This window comes from Euprymna scolopes, chromosome 19 (genome assembly GCF_053919585.1).
Source record: "Euprymna scolopes isolate OS-2025 chromosome 19, ASM5391958v1, whole genome shotgun sequence".
Classification (NCBI taxonomy): Eukaryota; Metazoa; Mollusca; class Cephalopoda; order Sepiida; family Sepiolidae; genus Euprymna; species Euprymna scolopes.
In genome coordinates, this window is record NC_136500.1 from 121,731,254 (window position 1) to 121,750,701 (window position 19,448).

At 34.1% G+C, this 19,448-nt stretch overlaps 1 long non-coding RNA gene across 1 annotated transcript in view; it reads right to left on the reverse strand.

Moving 5' to 3' along the window:
* Nucleotides 1-2,702: 2,702 nt before the first annotated feature.
* The window catches only part of LOC145239932 (uncharacterized), an 18,453-nt gene continuing 1,707 nt past the window's right edge, over nucleotides 2,703-19,448 (reverse strand). The window contains exon 2 of the long non-coding RNA XR_013862421.1: nucleotides 2,703-7,044. This is a non-coding gene — a long non-coding RNA (uncharacterized LOC145239932). The remainder of the gene's footprint in view (nucleotides 7,045-19,448) is intronic.

Consider the following 19,448-nt stretch of genomic DNA (forward strand, 5'->3'; position numbering starts at 1 on the left):
ACTAGTAGTTTCCAAGATAAAAAATTTTACAAATGGTCACAAAGTGGGGGGTCACTTTTCTATAATGATGTGACGTCAAATGGGCACCCACTTTATGGCCACATTGCAATGAACAGATTTAAGGGAGATTACTTGTCCTTTTTTTTTTATTTTTGTGCCTTTACGCTATCGTAAATAAAAAACTGGGAGTTTTCATTTTTTCATTAACACGAATTACGATATGACGCAGATATGCAATGTTATTTTTTTTTTTTTAATATCTTAAAGAAATACCTGAATTTTTTTTTTATTATACTATAAATCTGCATTATCCGACTTCGTCTTTTTTTTTATATCGAAAAAAAGGAAACCAGGAATTAAATATAAATATATAAACTGATCGACCATTAATTACTGGAACATTCTAAACAAAAATTAAGCTTCCACGTAAAAAAAAAACCAAAAAAAACACATGGTTATCGAAAAAAGAAGGATTTAAATTTTGGACTTTACCGGTAAATTTACAGATAAGTGATATTTTTTGTTGTTTTAAATTTGAGTATTTTATTTATTCATGTTTTATCTTCAATTTGTGATATATAAAACGTGTCAAACAAAATTAATTATTAAAATTCTCATAGACATTCCAAAATGGGGGGGGGTGAATTTATAAAACAACGTTTGTCTAAAATATTATATTTAGTTTATCGGAAAGAGCATAAAATTTTACATTCACCCTGAAAAAAACGTAACAATTGAACGAATAGGAAAATTTTGATAGATTTTTAAAGTTTAAAAATTGAAAAATATTCATCTCATAAAAATCAATTGATTTCACTACGTAACAAAATGGCTTCCCAGAGCGCACGCACGCACTTTGTAAACACTGTTTTTTAAACAATGAAAAATAATATTTCTATTATTTTTTAAACAACTTAAATAGTTTATTTTGGAAGCATATTCTATAAAGAAAATAAATAACCCACTTTAGAAAGAGAAATTACGAGTTTTCTATATTTTAATCGCAGTTTTCTGTTAGGGGTGTCAAAAATTCCCCCAAAATTCTGATACTGCTACCAAATCATTACTTGGAAAACACACTGTAAGCATGCGCACTACATAGAAAAAATAGGATAAAACATCGATCAAATAATCTATTCCTCTTTAATTTTAAATATATAATACACAAAAATTTTCATATATTTGTATATAGACAGATTTTATTTTTTAATTGAGCCGACATTGTTCTACAGTGTAACTATAATAAAGAACATGTTCATCTCAACCCTAATCTCGAAATCGTCATCATTATATCAAACATGACTTTCCTCGTACTTTTGAGAGGACATCATTTTTCATTTTTGTTAATCCCAACAATTCACAAATGTCGCCACTCTATTCCTGATGTATCAGTCCATCCTTCATATTTTTATATTCTGCTTGATTGTAAGCTTGATATTTTTGATTTAGGCCAATTAATCCTCAAAATCATTATAGTACTTGGAAAGCACGCGGTAAACATGTGCTACAGTTAGAAAAATAAATTTATACAATGAAAGAATTGATGTGAAAATTATCCTATGTTCTCTTCCTATTATTTTTACATACAAAAGAAAACACAAATGTTCATATTTTTATATATATTGACTTTAGCATTTTATACATATTGTTTTAAATACATAACAACAAAAATGTTCATATGTTTATATAAAGCTGAACGTCTGTGTGTGTGTGTCTGGTCACGAATAGGCTCCTATATGGTTGACTATTATAGAAAACTGATCACATATAATGATAGAAGATGTATCGAGACACAGGAATGGGTATGTTTGATCTGGCATAATGATGATTCATTAAAATTGTGGGGTCTGTGTACGCGCCTGGTCCACAAAGTATGGAAATAAAAAATTTAAAAATTAAAAAAAACAAACGTTTACAAGTGTTTTTGATAGAGATGTACATAAGAATACTTTGATAAGTATGTTTTAACTTAAATAGGGATGGTATAATAAAATCGTGGGGTCTGTGTTCGCGTCTGGCCCCCATAGAATGGAAATATGCACAAACCTTAATAAAGACTTTTCATATCTATCTGCATAAGTATACTTTGATAATTATGCTTCAGTTTGAAGAAATATGGTATGATAAAATTATGGGGTGTTCGTTCGTGCCTAACCTCCATGGAATGGAAATATGTCAGAAAGTTTAACAAAGTTTTTTAATATAGATCCACAGAATATTGTGACAAGTATTTCAGTGTGAACAGGTATGGTATAATAAATTATGGGGTTTATCTATTTTATTTTTACTTTCATCATATTTTGCTTTGGTTTTGATACCCCCCAAATTCGAAGCTATCTCTTTACAACCCTTCCTTTTCATAACTTATCATACTTTCATAAATCAGAGTCCATTTTCTGTATGCTGATTTAATTTCGTTATGACCTAATCAGTTTAAAGTTTAATTTGTTCATTGAAAATTGATTAAAATAATGACATATACTAAAATGTAAAAGATTAAAAACAAAAATAAAAAAGACGAAAATCAGAAATTATTCCAACAGATTAAAATTTGATTTGTTTCTTGAAAATTATGCTTAAAATAATAAAGTATACTAAAATTTTAAATATTTTCTACAAGAAAATAAAAATGGACATAAATCTGAAATTATAAAATAAATATTTTCGGTAGTAAACTATTGTGGTGTTTCATTATTTGAGTGAAAAAAAAAACATTTTGAAGTTCATTTCTGTCTGTATTTGGTTTATAAAAGGATAAAAATTGAAAAACTTTTATAACATATTCTTATATTACATATTACTAGCAGGGGTACACGGTGATGCCCGGTTGTTTTGGGGTAAATCAAAACGGGGGGGGGGGGGTTAAAATAATAAAAAAATGTTTTGGTAGATGAGTATGAGGATCGAACCCGAATCCTTGAGGCAAAGTTGGAAATTAAAGTGTGAAAAAAAAAGTGCGATGTTAACCATTGGGCCACTGCGACATACAACAGAAACATGTTTGAATTTATTTATTTAACGATTAAAAACACGTGTCTGCAATAAAAGTTTCCATTTGACCTAATTAAGTAGGTCAAACAGAAGTCACGCAGTTAACTTTTGTTGCAAGGGAGCGTTTGGGTTTGTTTACCCAAATTTGACTGTTTTTCCTCCAACAGATGTTGGGAGGGGGAAACCAGCTCCCAATTGTCCAGATTGAATAGCAATTGTCTGATATACAGCATTGATCAAAGCTGATTGCTTCTAGACGTTTCCCGGTGTGATTGCCTGGAACAGTGCCTTATCTTTGAATTAGTTTCGCTTTTTATACGAAAAAGTCAAAGCAACACATGCGAAGCCAAAATAGCAATAATTTTGTAAAAGTCGACGTAAATAAATCTATACGCGATACGCTTTCCCAAATCCTAGATATTATTATCTAGGACCTATATAAACAGTTGTAAGCGATAGTAACGAACCCGGGACTGTGTGCGAGAAAAGCCTTTGTGAGACATACACGAAATGGTCACACACATTTTGCCCTTTATATATATAGATAAAAAGTGATTTGAAAGAAAACAATTTTAAGATAAACGAATTTAACCATCGTTTTATCCCACATCTTCACTAACAGAAATTCATGCATTGCTTGAATTAAGATGTTTCATACGTCAAGAATATGTGTAGTAATCAGATAGTAAAATCTCAAAAATACTGCTTATAACTTTATATTCGACAGAAATTAAAGACGTGTAATTTGAGTATTTAGTCACCATTGGTGATTTCGGGCAATATTGTTTTAAGGATTATAAGCATTCCAAACTATCTCTATGCATTCGTTTCTTCTGAATGTTTCCTCAATGCTGTATCATTAGTGAAGGGAATATAACACATGACAATCTTTCGAATTATTGTATTTGCTCACTGTCCGTTTTTTTCTTGTAAAAGTTTTTAGCATCTTTCTGTCAATTTTTTATTTTCCGATTTAAACTGTTATGTTGATTTAAGTCTTCCATTACGTCTTATTTTTTTTCGTTTAAGAAGAGCACAAATGTATCTAACAATCCACACAATGTGAGTTGAACGAAAAAAAAAATCATACATTTCTCATTCATTTAAAATTCAGCTTTTTTCTATGGCATTCGTGATTTAAGGAAATATTGTTTTAAGGATTATAATAATTCGAAACTATCTGTATTCAGTCGTTTCTTCTTCATATGATTACCTTCCAAATTATTGTATTCGCTCACTATCCGTTTTCTCTTGTAGAAGTTTTTGAAATCTTTCTGATATTTTTGGTTGTCCGACTCGATATTTAAATGTTATGTTGATTTAAGTCTTCCATTATTTCTTATTTTGTTCGTTTAAGAAGAACACAAATGTATCTAACGATCCACACAATGTAGGCTGAACGAAAAACATCAGACTTTTCTCATTTAGCTTTTTTCTGTGGCATAAAAAGTTTAACAGAATTTAATTTTCTCTCTAAAAGAAAACACAAAGTAGGTAAAACAAAAGCCGTTAATAAACTTACAGATTTTACCAGTTTGATAATCTTATCTTGATTTTTTCTTAAAGAAATCTTTCAGAAGAGTTTATTTCTGGTCCTGAAAACATTTACTCATCTAGTTGCTAGTTGGTGGAATACTTCTTCTCGAGATGATTTCTTGCCAGTGTTTTTGAACACTATCTACTTGATCAAATACTTCATAATAAGCTTTATGTTGTTCAGGTGAGTCAGTTAATTACTTTGATTTTAGTTTGAATACCTTGTGCGCGGTTGGTGTACTAGAACATGATCATAATGAAAGACTAAAATAACAGGGAAACAATTAAAAAATCATATTCTACAAGAAATTGACAACAAAGAAAAATTGTTAGCGGTCCTGGATATGACCTTAAACTATATCCGATAGTGAGGCCCAAGCTTGCGGGCTTTGGGGAGTGTGGAGCCACCCCTTAATTGCCATTGCTCCTAGGTCCACTCTGACCCGGAGTGGTAGTACCTGTTAGGGTTCTAACTATGGGTTAAATAGAAACTTTTTTGAAAAAAAAAAAAAATATTCTATTAAAAACTTTTCCTTCAAAATCACTGGATTCAGCATTAAATGACCTGAAAAAGGGTTGATATGCCGTAAAACAAAAACCAACCAACCAAAAATTGTTACCGTTTTCTGACTGTTCGATAGTCTGTAGTGGTGTGTTAAGTCACAATAGTTCCGTACAAGACTAATAAATTGTGTTTTTTATCATGATTACAACAGTATATTGTTTTAATGTTTTATTATTCTTGTAACAAGTGCTGGGATGCTGCTATCGGGTTTTTTTTTACAAGGTGGTCAACACTTATCAAGGTCAGGGATAAGGGTTATTGCAAGTACAGTACGTTAGTGTGGATATTTAAAGTGTCTACTTAAGGGGGCAGTTCCTCAGGAATTTGTTTACGTTGGACTTGAAGACATGCAAGTTGTAGTCAGGAGGGAAGCAGGCAGACGGAACAGAGTTCCACAGGCGTGCAGTTCTAAGAAAGAAGCTTTGTTCACAGAATGTACGTTTTGATTTAGGCATAGATAAAGAGTGGGGAAAGTTTTTGACAGTGGATTCAGCTAGACGGGTGTTTTTTGTAACAGATTGTCGATGGGGGACCAGAGATTGGAGTTCAGACGAGCACCTGCCATGGAAATAAGGATAAAACAAAGATAGGCTTGCAACGTCTCTTCTGAGGGAGAGAGGTTGCAGGGAAGAGAAAAGGGCATCCCCCACTAAGCCACGAAGTCTATTTTGTACTCTGTCAAGGCAGGATAGGCTGTTTTTAGCAGCTCCTGCCCAGATATGGCAGCAGTATTCCATCCTTGGACGTACTTGGCTTTTATGTAGATAGAGAATTGCATCAGTAGTGAGATATCTTCTGGAGCGGTAGAAGGATCCCACTATCTTTCCAGTGCCTTGGCAACAGACTTGATGTACGTGCTCCATTTCAGATCAGGAGTGAAGGTTAAGCCCAGAAGCTTGTCAAAACATGGGGCTTCTCCTAGACGAGAGCCATCCATTTCAATTGATGCCAGATGGGGATCAGAGCGTTGATGATGCAAAGATAGGAGTTTGGTTTCCTCACTATGTTTTTTAGATACCTTACTTTTATGCTAGGAATTTTTTAGCTGTCATCCTTTCCAGTATCGTGTTTTGTTTACAGCTCCAAACCCCCATTGTTTTTCTTTTTGGATTTAGGGGTCGTTTTTTCTTACAGAGTTGCAGTATATGAGATCTAGTTCAGTTTCTGGACAGCTGTGTGTTTTCATTCTGTTCGGAGGCTGTTGTCCTGGGTCTTGTTTATGGGTGTACATACATATCTGTATGCTTGCATTCTAGAAGCTTATTGGCCAGTTCTTACAATAATATTTCAGTGTGATTCCCCAGTGTGAATCCTCATATGTCTCACATAATTTGATTTATCAGAACAGGAATATTCACATATTTTACAAGAATATGGCTTTTGCCTATTGTGAGTCCTCATATGTTTCATTAAATTGTATTTAAGAGTACAAGAATATCCACATACGCAACAACAATACGGCTTTTCTCCAGTGTGAGTTCTCATATGTTTAATTAAACCGTCCTTAAGAGAAAAAGAATATTTACATATTTCACAAGAATATGGCTTTTCCCCAGTGTGAGTTCTCATATGCCTCACTAAATGCTCGTACTGAGAAAAAGAATGATCACATAATTCACAAGAATATGGTTTTTCTCCAGTGTGAGTTTTTACATGTTTCACTAAACTTGACTCATCAGTACAAGTATATTCACATACTTTACAAGAATATGGCTTTTCTCCAGTGTGAATTCTCATATGTCTCACTAAATTTTGTTTTTGAGAAGAAGAATATTCACATACTTTACAAGAATATGGCTTTTCACCAGTGTGAATTCTCATATGTGTAACTAAATTTGATTTAACAGAAAAAGAATATTTGCATATTTTACAAGAATACATCTTTACACGAGTAGTTCAAAAACAAAAGAATAATCAATTCTTATTCCGTAAAGGACTTCATAAAGGAACATCTGCAAATAAAAAAAATGAAATTCATGTTTTTAGTATTTGATTTTTCATTCAATTTGTGATTTATTTGTCTTTATAATACACTGAATTATTTATTTTAATCATGTACAGAAAGTTAAAAGCGATAATTTTTTTCCAAGAAAATAGAGGTATAGCAAATCAAAGACATAGAAAATAGTAGATGAAATAGAGCTTTAATGAACTTGTTTTCAATAGTGAATAATCAAATGAATATGTAATAAAAATGCTAAAGTTTCACGAGGCAAAATATTGGCAATAAACGTTTTAAATAAATGAAGTCAAATAACAAATGAAAAATAAAGAATCTGTAAGAGATATTATTTGCGAGAGGAATAAGGGAACAACATAATTCAGCCAATAATTTCAGACAAATCTACATATATGGAGCAATATTGTGTACTAGAATATTAATTAGCATTATGACTTGATTTCTGTTAATTAGTGTAAAGTAACCAAGCTTTAAACATCTATACATATTTTTGATTGGAATATTAATATATATATATATATATATATATATATATATATATATATATTGAAGAATATCGTTCATTAGAATATCTCTCTCTATATATTGAAGAATATGGTTGATCAGAATATTAATCTATTGGGGAATATTGTTGATTAGTATAATTATATATATATATATATATATATATATATATGCTGATTAGAATATTGTTGATTAGTATAATTATATATATATATGTATATGTTGATTAGAATATTTATGTATATATTGAAGAATATTGTTGATTAGAATATTAATATATATACACATATGTATATTAAAGAATATTAATCAAAATATGAATATATATTGAAAAATATTGATTAGAATATTAATCACTCTCTCTATGTATATTGAGGGAAATTGTTGATTAGAATATATATATATATATATATATATATAAACATATATATATATATATATATATATATATATATATATATACTGCAAGCAAAAAGAAATCAACACTTGTAATTTTTTTCAAAAACTGCAAATTTAAGCTAAATTTAATGTAACTGTTTAACTTATATCTGATTTGATCCGCTTGTTATTCCTCTATAATTTTCCCTGCTCATATTTGACTTGAAATTGAAATATTCTAGTCTTCATATCAATTGAAAAAAATAACTTCAAACTGAGGAGGCATATATATAATTCGTTTCTTATCGTTGACCACTTTCAGTTGAATTAAAGTCGGTCAATTTAGCTCTTATGCATAGATCATCGTATAACGATTAGATCACTCTCTGATTGACGTAAATGAACATTTGAAATTAAAATGTTTAAATTCGACGTTATTTCACGCAGTTAATGGTAGCCGAATGTATTAGGTCTTCGCTAAATCGAGCCAGAGATGTCTTGTGATGCGAGATTTGAATTGTTCAACTGGTATTAATCATGACACCCTGCACTGAAGATTCACGAAAGGATGAAACACTAGTGTCTGTAGGTATTTAATAATTATTATAGCAAAAAAAAATAATTATATATATATATATATATATATATATATATATATATATATATAAATATATTAATATTCTAATCAACAATATTTTTCAATATATATATATTATATATATATTGAAAAATATTGTTGATTAGAATATTAATATATATATATATATATTGAAAACTATTGTTGATTAGAATATTAATATATATATATATATGTATATATATATATATGTATATATATATATATATATATTGAAAAATATTGTTGATTAGAATATTAATATATATATACACATATATTGAAAAATATTGTTGATTAGAATATTAATATATAGGTACGTGCAAAATGAATGCCGATGCTCCAAATGAAAAAAACATTTTGACCCTCCCTTTACTTTAAAATTCACCAAAAGTCAGAAAATTAACCAATTCTAATGAAATTTTCAGTATTTATCAAATAATGATCACGGAATATATTGAAACCATTATTTTTATTTTTATTTTAGTGAAAATGCATTACAGTGTTTAGATAAAAAATATCTTTACTAAAGTTATGGTTTTCAATAGTAAAAAAAATGATCGAATTTATTTTTTTTATAAAAATAAAGCATCATAAAATATAACAATCGAAAATTTATTTAATTTTTACAGGAACATTACGATAAAAGCTCCTAAAGCCTGTATTAATGAATTCGATATCACTTGAAGAAAAATAAATTTTCCATACTACCGACATTATCATTGAATTAAGGATTGTTTATTTAATATTTTCACACTAAAAATTATAATAGCAAATAATATTTCTATATTTTTAAATTACAGGTTTCGCATAATTTTTATATGTAAGATTGTAATATCTTCCTTGATTGAATGAATGTGAAACTTCTGGCGTAACATAATTTTCATATAATATTGAACAATACTTAAAAAAAATTTAATTTAAAAACAGGTAAATAAATTAAAAATGGATACAAATTATAAAAACGTTCAGAATAGGAATGTTACGGATGCATGTCTGGGAAAATTAACACTCCCCTTCCTCCATTTTGGTTATATGACGTCATTTTCACAGTCTTTTGACTGGCTGAAATTTTGGGCTTTCGTATGTTCCATGTTTACAAAACTTTCATTTTTGCGCTTTTGCAAACGGTAGAATTACTCGGTTTGGGGGCTAATTAAGCTATATTTTTACAAACAAGGTGTTTCTATTTATTTAGTTCAAAATCTTAGAACTTTACTGATTATCTTTGAAATAGACCCAGAAAACTAATATTCATCTTTTAACGAGACGTTGCGAGCCTGTGGCAGGTGCTCGTCTGAACTCCAATCTTTGGTCCCCCCTCGCCAATCCTTCATGATAAACACCCGCCTAGTTGAAACAACTATCAAAAATTTTCCCCACTCCTTATCTGTGCCAAAATCCAAACGTAGATTCCATGAACAAAGCTTCTTTCTTAGAAGTGCATGCTTGTGGAACTCTGTTCTGGTTGCTTGTTTCCCACTTGACTACAACCTGGATGTCTTCAAGTCTAATGTGAACAAATTCCTGATCAACCGCCTCCTTAAGTAAGACACTTTATCAGATCTCCAAAACTAACGTACTGTACACATAATAACTCTTATCCCCAAGTGGCTTTCGGGCCTTGATAACTGGTGACTTTCTTGTAAAAAAAAACAAAAAACTAATGTTTAATTATTTCTTACTACATGCGTTTTAATATTTTATCTTTAAATATCAATATATTTGACTTATTTAAACAAATAAACTTTTTTTCTCTGGGATTTACTTCTTTAATTCGTTTTTGTTTTTTTACGTTTTATGTTATGTACATGTAACGATCAACGTATCGCATAATTCACTACAATTCCATTCAAAGATGTAAGCAAACATTTTATGACAATGCAACTAACACATATTTATTCAAACTATTATTTTAAATTTACTCACATGTAAGATAAGCATTTTTAATGATGAAGCTGTGAATTGATAAATTGACTAAAGATGTCTGTTCTATTATTTAAAAATAATTTTTTTATGGATTTTAACAATGTATTCTCTTTACTCAAAAGATCATATCAGTTCTTTGGAAAATCCAATTAACTCAAACTGAGTAATTAAAGAATCACATCTTTATTAGTTGTTGTTTCACGACGTTTCGGCTAACTATTCTTCTGGCCTTCGTCAGGTGGTAACCGCGATGGATAGGAACTTTGAATCTCCTAACTGGCCAGCTTTGGGTAGGATTGAAACCACTATCTTCAGACAATGCTCATCGGAGACCGTAGAGATTCAAAGTTTCTATCAACTTTGCCAAAGCCGGCCAGAGGCTTACTTGGCCAAAATATGGTGAGATGACAACAACTACAGATGGCAGTGATTGCTGGAAATGCCATTAGGAGAGTCGAAGTTTCTATCCATCGCGGTTAGCACCTGACGAAGGCCAGAGGAATAGTTGGCCGAAACGTAGTGAAACAACTAATAAAGATGAGAATAATAAATTGATATAAATAATACTCATCTCAATAATGAATTCCAATTAAAATATATAATTAAAGAATCATTTAGCACTTTATATTAAAGTCGCTACAGAAAAGATATAAAGCCACTTGATATAAGAAGTATTTAAAAGAACTTAATATGATAAGTGCAAAGGCAGCAGATAACCATTTACCATAGTCTAGAAAACATCAAGATGATAAGTGAAAAAAATCTATCTAAAGAAACTCAGTTGAAAGTATTTGCGAAAAAATAAAACAGGTTGACGAAAATGACCACGCTAATTCGACCAAGACATAAGAATGATCATTCAAAAGATAGAAAAATGTTAAAAAAGAGCACTAAGTAAAAACACTGTGCTCTTGAACAATATTGAACAATATCTGCATGAATATATATATATATATGATGATTGCAACGTCTTGTCATGAGCCCAAAAATGACTTTTTTTTTTAGTCCTACCAGTGAATTCACACGCTAAAGCAAGCATGACACTGAAGAAGGTCATTGAGATCAATTATTACATGTTTCAAGCATTTAACGCCTCCACAAGTCACAACCTTCCCATTGCCACAGGACCATTTTTATAGACAAATGCCTGAGGGAGTATCTATACGCAGATGATGTTACAGAGTCTTAGCTTTGTACAACAGCTAAATCTCTCTCTCGGTTCAAAATGTTGAGATCCAGCAACAAGCAAGAGCAAGATATCCAGCAACAAGTTAAACTGCAGACCAGCTTAATGCGGGTACTAGTATAACACTTTATGGTTTTTTAAATCAAAGATTTGCTTCTAGAAAGGTTGCCTTCACCACGGCTTATGTGAGCCCTCTCCACCCCAAACACACACACACACACACACACACACACACACACACACACACACACACACACACACACACACACACACACACACAGAGGAAGACCAGATGTTTTCTGGAATTAAATGAAGATAAACGAATGTTTCGCACTCCCTTTATTTTATTGTCATCAAAATCGGTGAAATCGCCAATTTATCAATCAAATCGATTATTGGCCTGCTTTATTTAGGGACCTACAGCATTGCACCAATAGAAAACTTCACATCTGTCCCCAGTGTGCTTTAGTCCACAGTATATTATTGTAAACTCTCTTATTAGAGGTGTCCAAATTGCATTCAGCTCTATGCTTGGTTTGCTCAGTAGGTTGTTATGTCCGAGCATGTGAGCTGTTTCTTTAAGTGAGAAAACTTAAAGAAACAGCTGAGCAAACCAAGTGTAGAGCTGAATGCAATTTGGACACCTCCAATAGAGAGAGAAAACCTTGAATAACAACATAGGTTTAACATTAACAAAAACCAATTAAGAATTGTCCTAGTGACATATGGCCGAGTGGTTCTAGACGTTGCATCAAAGTTTACAGTTACCCAAAGGTGCTGAGTTCAATCCTGAATGAAGGCAGTGAAAAGTAACATTCAGAACAGAGAATCAGCAACTATATCCCAGAGCGTAGCTGGAGTCCAAACACGGTACCCCCGTAATAACAATAAAGGGTTGGGTTCAAGACTCTTAACAAACGGTTCCCCAGTTCAATACAAAACACCTGATGAAGGCAAAACTATGACTATAACAACCAAGATGAGAAAATCAGTCCAACAATCTAAATAAATAAAAAGTAGTCTGAATAATCCAAACAATCCTCATCTTAAAAATATTTCACAATAACAACTCAAATAAGAGGAAGGAATTGTACAAACGACGAAGTCAAATGAAAAAAATTAATTTGGACCAAGAAAATAAACTATAACCGTATGATTACATTATGAAACTTGTAAGTTATCGCTATTAAACCTGATTAGATTAGACTTATGACAATTCTTGTGTGCTTTGTTGTAATCGTCACTCTGGCGAGATAAACACAGTCTGTACTTGTCGTGAGTTGAAACTTGCTAAGCATTTACTCTGTCTTTGAAAGAGAAGTAGCTAATTTACATAAGCTGAGGCTTTCTCACTAGAGAATGTCAACGTGTGCTTCTCTAGGTGTATCTGAAAGTGGCCATTAAAAATGATGATCAGAACTTTAATAATTCAACTTACTATTTTTTTAAGCTTATAACGACTTGAAAAATGTTATTCAAACCCTAATTATTTTTTTTCAATTAAAGGATCAAAGATCATAGATAGATACGCACTAGATATGTCTAGTAGTGCTGCACTTCTAACACTGTATTTGTTCTGTTTGTGTTTCAGGATGCATAGATCATCCTTTGATGTGTTATGAATAAAGGAAGATACCTATCTATGATCTATGCATCATCGTTGCTGCCGTCAGGAGAAGGAGTGACGTTTTGACTGGTGTTAACATCTATGACCCGTGCATCCATCAATGGTTGATTATGGTGAAGCTCATTTGTCCAGTTCAAGACTGCCTTTGGGAATCCCAAGACTTATCGGAGGAGTTCGCCGCTGCACTCACCACTTCTTTGAAAATCCATGCAGACAATGCACACGCAGTCACCCATGCACCAGCACCAGCATTACAGCAGAAACTGAAACTGAACCCACCTAGGATTGGTCTGGGTAGCAACCCCGACCAATGGTCCTCATTCACATGCCAGTGGAACATGTATAAAGTGGGCATGGCCATCACACACACCACGCTCCCCATAGGCCTATTCAACTGTTGTAAAGATGATCTACGCACATTTATAATGCATGACATCCATGACGATGTAGCCTCAATGATCGAAGCACAACTGTTGGCAGCCATCAAACGTCAGGCAGTAAAAGAGGATAGCATGCTGGTACACAGGATCAAGTTGAGCAATATGACTCAGCCCTCAGGCACTGGCATAAGGACACACTTGGCCAGCCTCCGTGGTCAGGCAGTCTTGTGCCAGTATACAGCAAGGTTGCTGGTTGTGATCACACATTCGACTATAGCGATGAGATAATCAAGGACAATCTGATTCGTGGAATCGCAGACCCGGACATCATGGCGGACCTTCTTGGTGATAGCAAGACAGACCGAACACTTGATGAGACTGTCAACTTTATTGCTCAGAAGGAGCAGGGAAAGGCCACTCAGTCAGCGGTTGGCATTCAGGCTGGGGCTATAGGGCACTCCACCAAGCCCACACTCAAGAAATCCCCTGGCAGACCACCCTGCTGGGCATGTTGTGGACCAGCGCATGGAGCAAAAAATGATAGAGACACTAGGTCACAGCTATGCCCAGCCTGGACATTTACCTGCACCAAATGTTCTGTCAGGGGGCACTACAGTTCTGCTTGTAGCAAGTGCACCTCATGTGGTGCGTGGAGACATTGTGATAAGTCCTCACGTTTTTGTCATGGCCAGCAGCCCACCAACTGCTCATCCAAGACCCCTCCAGGCAGGACATCTGGGGTACATCATCTGTCAGATGACCCGGAGGACATATATACCAAGTCTGTTTTCGATCAGTTGTGCGGGACCGAGGACTGTCACACATCCACAACTTTTAATGGATGCAATCCTCCCCTTGTACATCACATATTTGATGGTTAGTGGGTGGCACGTGCTTCAGAGCCCCACCCTATGATGACTGTCACATTAACCCCATGCCCTGACGACCACGCATTGCATCAGACTCGTTAATACATCCTTGGGTGTGAGAACCTTATTGTGACGACAGACCACAAGCCATTGATAAGAGTCTTAAATGACCAACCTCTCACCGACATTGCAAACTGCCGCTTGCTAAACCTAAAGGATAAGACCCTGCCATACCGGTTCACACTCATTCACATCCCAGGTCATAAGAACAAGGGAGCCGATGCAGCATCCTGTTACCCGACTTCAGCAGCAAAATAGCTGCAACTACCAAGTGAGCCACCAGCGGTCACCCCAGATTGTCTCCCGGCTGACATTGAGGAACTGGCTGATGAGGCAAGCATGTCATCCAGTGCTTGTGCTGCTCTGAACTCAGTCACTGATGTAGTTACATGGGATATGGTTCGTGAAGCCACATCCTCTGATTCTAATAACAGCTCATGAACGCAATTCAGGAAGGCTTCCCAGACAATTCCCGGGATTTGACTCTGGAATTGCGCCCATATATTAGATACAGTGACAGCCTATACAGTGTTGATGGTGTCATATTGATGGGAGAGCAGATTGTTATACCTGCATCACTGCGTCAGAACATCCTGAATGCCCTTCATGCTGCCCATCAAGGAATAGGCGCCATGACGGCCCGTGCTGCTGACCCTGTATTTTGGCCCAGTATATCCACAGACATTGGACTGATCCACGACAGATGTGGTCATTGTAATTTGGTAGCTAAATCCAACCCTCTGCAGCCGCCTGCTGATATAATTCCCCCAGATTATCCCTTCCAGCACATCGCCTGCGACTACTTCCACTATCTCAACATGGACTATGTGGTTGTGGTGGACAGATATTCCAACTGGCCGATTGCTTATAAGTCACAATCCGGAGCAGCAGGGCTCATCAAACGTCTGCGGGAAATATTCGTCACTTTTGGTATCCCAAAAGAAATCACATCTGATGGGGGCCCCCAATTTACGGCTGGTGAGACACGGGCTTTCTTAGCTGTATGGGGAGTGAACCACGGGGTTTCCAGTGTTGCCAACCCCCATGCAAACAATAGGGCGGAAATTGCAGCAAAAACCGTCAAGCGCATGTTAATGAATAACACTGGGCCTGGTGGTTCTCTGGACACTGACAGATTCCAGAGAGCCATGATTACATACAGGAATTCCATCGACCCTGAGACCAAAGCCTCACCTGCACTGGTAATCTTTGGCCGACCAATGAGAGACGCTATCCCAATCCAACTTTGGAGGTATTGTCCACACAACACATGGCAAGAAACCAGACTCCTACCACCTCTACGTGTTGGGGACCATGTGTACCTACAGAATCTTGTAGGCAAACACCCAAAGTGCTGGGAGCGAACAGGAGTTGTTGTGGAAGTACGGCAGTTCCACCAGTATGTGGTCCAGGTGGATGGATCCGGTCGCGTGACCCCACACAATAGACAGTATCTATGAAAATTCATACCATTTCTGCAGAGGCAGACACCTCTACGGGTACAGCCACATAATGCCCCTGCCCAAGGTCAGGGCCTGTCCACCAAGTCTTTGGAACCTCGGCCAATTGTCACCACATCTCCATCACCTTCCGATCAGCAACCTGACACCACAGCCCCATCTTCGTAGCCTCCACCCCCAACACCCATGGAACCCATGCAACAGTCATCACAGACGCAGCCAGCATCCCACAACCCGTCTGAGCATGACAGCATCCCTCTACCCTGTGCTGGCGTGGAACCAGCTCCGGTTCTTACTCCCCACGGAACGCCTCCCATGCCTGAGAAGAAGCTGCCTCGTGCCCTGGCACGTCTACTACCACATAACGCGGCGGGATGCAGTGAAATGGAACATTCCTCACGGCGAAAGCCGCGTTGTGACAAGTGATCGTGATATGGTTAAACTCGGACCGGCCAGAATAATGCTGTGAGTGTGAGGGCAGTCTACCCCAATGACCACTCTAGTCAGATGTTGTGTGTTAACCAAAGACTTGGTTGGTGTTCAGTTGGAGACTTTTGTTGTATATTATTCAATTAAGTTTTGTGGTTACCCCAAAAACTTGTGGGGGGAAGGGAGATAGATAGATACGCACTAGATATGTATAGTAGTGCTGCACTTCTAACACTGTATTTGTTCTGTTTGTGTTTCAGGATGCATAGATCATCTTTTGATGTGTTATGAATAAAGGAAGATACCTATCTAGATCAAATTTAAAAAAAACAGGTTTAATAGCAAATTATGCAATATTTGTTTTTTAAAGCGGTTTTCTTTAAAAACAAATAAAGAAAATCAACATATTTTGACTTGTTTATAAATATATGTATATATATATATATATATGTGCATGCCAAAAAATCACTTACCTAAAAAAATAAAAATAGTATTAAATGGGTAGTTCCATTCTTCATTGTTAAGAATTTATCCATATTTATATTTTAAAACAGTGTTTACAAAATGCCAGTGTGCCTTCATGCAGCCATTAAAATTGAAAAATATTTAACTCGTAAAATTCAATTGTAAAAAAATGGCTGCATGAAGGCACGCCGGCATTTTGTAAACACTGTTTTTTCAAAAATAAAAAATAATATTTCTATTATTTTTTAAACAACTTTAATAGTTTATTTTGGAAGGATATTTCATACAGAAAATAAACAACCCACTTTTAGAAAGAGAAATTACGAGTTTTTTTTTATATTTTATTCGCAGTTTTCTGTTAGGCGTGTCAGAAATTCCTCCAAATTTCTGATACATCTAAGTGTCAGATTGTAATGATTTATGAATTATTTTTCACAATTAAGACGCTGTTAATTCTTGAAGGGTATGTACTGCTAAAAATGTCGGAATAAATATAGAGTTTTGAAAGCTGGTTTATCATAATTTTTTTTATAAATTTCTGACTACGTTTTGATTGTATTAAAAAGATTAAAGACTAAAACTGATTTCCAAAAGGGGGAAAAATATTTGTACATGTGAAAAAAAAGTTCTAATGAAAAAATGTTTTCACGGACAACCGATGAGCAAAGATATGCAGCTAAATTTAAAACCTAAATAAGTTCATTGTAAAAATCCTTTGACAAATTAAATATTAGGTTTCTGGGTCTATTTCAAAGATGATTAGCAAAGTTCTTAGATATTAATTAATTTAATTTAATTAATTTAATTTAAACACGCATCTTGTTTATGCAAAAAATAGCTTAATTAGCCTCAAAAGTAGATTCTCGTTTTGTTCCATCAAAACAAAACAAAGTCATTGTCACAATGATAACATGGAAGCCCAAAAGGTCAAAAAGGTCAAAAGGTCATTTGAAAATGACGTAAGGCAGTTTTATAGGAACATCTCTTTTTAATGTAACATACATTTAAGCAAACCGCACACACATCCATGCATATACTATAATACTCACCAGAGTAGCAAGCGTCTGCGTATGTGTGCATTGTGCGGATATGCGTGCAAGTGGTGGCATGAAGGAGGAGGAGTTGACTTGCCACAGTGAGGTGTTGGGTGGAAAAAGAGAAAAAAAGATGGCGCCTGGTATTTTATAAACTGTGGTCTCTCGAGATTGCGAGATCACAAGAAAACAGAGGGCACACATGCAAATGAGACAGAGTGAAAAACTGCATAAAAAGCAAAATAACAAATAAATAATAAATTAATAATAATAAATAATAAAAATTATTTAAATAATAATCAATAATAAATAATAATAATAAATTAATTATTAATTAATTAATTAATAATAAATTAATAATTAATAATAAATTGATAATAAATTAATAATTAATAATAATAAATTAATAATAATAATAAATAATAATTAATAATAATAAACTGATAATAATAATAAATTAATAATAATAAATAATAATAAATAAATAAATGATAAATAAATAATAAAAATTATTTAAATAATAAATAAATTAAATAATATAAAAAGCAAGCTTGAGTGAGAGGAAGGGACAGTGTCGTTTACAGTCATGAAGCTATTGTGTTACTATTGCGAGCGTTGGTGACGATTGAAGTTGAATTCGATACATACACCTTTTAACCAACGCATCACTTGTCGCCCCTGTGGTAACCTCCACTTTGCCCAACAGGTAGCGCTCTATTTTTCCTCTTCCCTTTTCTCTCCCTCTTCTTTCTCTTCACACTCGAGACATGGAGCTGACAACACATGTTTGCCTTCAATTCAAACCTCAAATGTGAGTGGCACGCAAATTACATCCATGCCTCGACAGGGCGTTTATCTTTTCTCAAGACAAGTATGACATTCGTATAAACAGAATCTTACACACGCTATGAACTTCCAATGTATGCTTCAACAAACTCTTGCATACATTCACGCATGCATACACACAATGAAAATTTATCTGTCTTCATGCTCGTTATAAACACAAACACTGTAACGTTCGTAACGTTTCTATGTAAATAAATATTCCTTGTACATATGTAAATATATGATCCTGTTTTAGCGTCCTTTAATTCGATGTCTTAAATGTACTCATAATACGTGCACATATGTTGATTGTTTTCTTTATTATGCTGTCCTAGTAACGACGACCTCCAACTATCCAGCTTATCAAATACACAGCCTATTCACATAACCGGTTCATATACGCAGCATACAAAAAGGGGATCCAGCTATACAACTGGTATATAAACTTCACAATGGGCCCCCTACAGTTTTAAAGAGGTAGAGGGTGCTGGTATTCTTTTTTCTCAACCGTGCATCTATACATTCTTGTCGTTAACATTTGTATAATTTTTTTAAAAATTTAATTATTTTCTCTGTTACTGCTTTTAAATTTAAAAAAAATTACGATTATATAAAAATTATGTTGTATTGATAG